The sequence below is a fragment of the Miscanthus floridulus genome, chromosome 8 (assembly GCF_019320115.1).
Source record: "Miscanthus floridulus cultivar M001 chromosome 8, ASM1932011v1, whole genome shotgun sequence".
In the NCBI taxonomy this organism is placed as follows: domain Eukaryota; kingdom Viridiplantae; phylum Streptophyta; class Magnoliopsida; order Poales; family Poaceae; genus Miscanthus; species Miscanthus floridulus.
In genome coordinates, this window is record NC_089587.1 from 196,779,576 (window position 1) to 196,782,341 (window position 2,766).

Genomic DNA, 2,766 nt, shown 5'->3' on the forward strand with positions numbered 1-2,766 from the left:
TGATGAACATGCTAGTGATGATGATAGCGATAGCGATGATGATGACTTACCTACATATGATGATCTTGTCAAAATATTAAGAAAATACATTAAGATCATTAGAAAGAGTAGAGCTACAAATGAAAAGCTTGATGCTAAAAATGATTCACTCTTAGCTAAGTGTGATACATTAGAAAAGGCTAATGATGAGCTCAAAGAAACAAATGATTCTATATCATCCAAACTCAAGGAGCTCAAATCTTCTAAGAAAGAGCTTAAAGATAAACATGATAAACTTGAGTGGGTGCACAATGAGCTTATCACTAGTCACAACAAGCTAAAAGATGAATATACAACTCTAAAGATCAATTATGATACCCTTGTTATTGCACAAGAATTCTTACCAAATGAGCCACATGATGCTACTAACCATGTTGTTAAGATTGATATAGCTACCTCATGTGATGATTTAATCGGTGAGAGCATTGAGCATGGATCTAGTAGCAAAGGCAAGCAAGTGGTTGAGTGCAATGACTATGATGAGTATGTCAAGCTCAAGAGTGACAATGAGAAGCTCATGAAAGATCTTAAAGAGATGAAAAGTCACAACACCATTGTGCTAGAAATTCTTGATCATGACAAAGAGTTGATCCTTGAGAATGAGAAGCTCAAAGAAGAAATCAATAAACTCAAGGAAGAGAAGAACAATGATATTCTCAAGGAAGAGAACAAGAAGCTCAAGATGGAGAAAGAGCATCTCAAGGTGGGATTGAGCAAGTTTGCTAGAGGCAAGCATCTCCAAAGTGAGCTACTCATAAATACCATCATGAAGATGGATAGAAGTGGCATTGGATATATGGCAAGTGTAGAGAAGAAGAAGGCTCAAGCTCAACACCAACAATCAAAGCCAAAGCCAAAGCCAAAGAAATGCTTTGAGTGTGGACAAGAAGGCCACTTTGCTCATGAGTGTCAAACTTCACCACCACAACCCTTGCCCAAGCATGCTAGACCCTTTGCTTTCAATGCTCACTACATGCTTAGAAAAGATTCTAGTGGAAAGATGAAAGTCATATTCTTAGGACCCCCCAACAAGAGTAGGCCTAAAAGGATTTGGGTGGCTAAGTCACTTGTTGAGAAGGTGAAGGGCCATCAACAAGTTTGGATTCCTAAAGTTTGAATCTCATGTGTGTAGGTGAACTACAAGACCGGTGGAAGTCATTGGTTTATTGATAGTGGTTGCACTCAACATATGACCGGTGATCCTCGTATGTTCACCTCACTAGATAAAGAGGTAGATGGACAAGAGAAAATAACATTTAGAGATAATTCAAAGGGCAAGGTTAAAGGATTGGGCAAAGTGGCAATATCAAATGATCATTCCATCTTCAATGTGCTCTATGTTGCTTCATTGAGCTTCAACTTGCTATCCGTTGGGCAATTATGTGATCTTGGCTTTCAATGCTTATTCACCGAGAAGGAGGTTGTTGTATCCAAGGTAGATGACAATCAAGTGATATTCAATGGATTTAGATACAACAACTTATATCTAGTTGACTTCACCTCCGAAGATGCAAACTTGAAGACTTGCCTATTCACCAAAACAACACTTGGGTGGCTATGGCATAGAAGACTTGCTCATGTTGAGATGAGCTCACTTAAGATGCTTATGAAGAATGATTTGGTGAGAGGGTTGAAGGATGTGAAGTTTGAGAAGGACAAGCTTTGTAGTGTATGTCAAGCCGGCAAGCAAGTTGCAAACACTCATCCAACCAAAGCTTTCATGTCAACCACAAGAGTGCTAGAACTCCTACACATGGATTTATTTGAATCAACAACATACAAGAGTTTGGGAGGAAATCTCTATTGTCTTATGATTATGGATGACTATTCAAGGTATACATGGGTGTTCTTCCTTCATGACAAATCTGAAGTTGCATCTTGCTTCAAGAAGTTTGCCAAGAGAGCTTAAAATGAATTTGAAGTGAAGCTCAAGAAGATAAGAAGTGACAATGGCAAAGAGTTTGACAACACAAACATAGAAACTTATTGTGATGAAGTTGGAATCAAATATGAAGTCTCCGCAACTTATACTCCTCAACAAAATGGTGTAGTTGAGAGGAAGAACTAGACTTTGATCACTCTTGCAAGGACAATGCTAGATGAGTACAACACCCCCGAAGCTCTATGGGCGGAAGCAATCAACACCGCATGTTATGCATCCAACCGCCTATTCCTTCAAAAGTTCCTTGGCAAGACACCTTATGAGTTGCTCAATGGGAAGAAGCCGGACGTCTCTTTCTTTAGGGTGTTTGGTTGCAAATGCTACATCTACAAGAAGCGGCAACACCTAGGGAAGTTTCAAAGACGTTGTGATATAGGTTTTCTTGTTGGTTACTCATTGAAGTCCAAAGCATATAGAGTATTTAATCATGCCACCGGTTTGGTTGAAGAAACATATGATGTGGAATTTGATGAATCTAACGGCTCCTAAGGAGCACATGAGAATCTTGATGATGTAGGTGATGAACCGTTGAGAGAGGCTATGAAGAATATTCCAATGGGAGACATCAAGCCAAAAAATGATGAAGATGATGTACAAGTCATTAACCAACCTTCTTCATCAAGTGTACCACAAGATGGTGAAAAAGATGAGAGAGTAGAAAATAAAGATACTCATATCTCCCATGAGCAAATGGTGGTACAAGCACAAGATGTTGATGCTCCACAACCTCCTCCTCAAGTGGTCAATAGAAGAAATACACCTCTCCTACAAGATCATCCACAAGA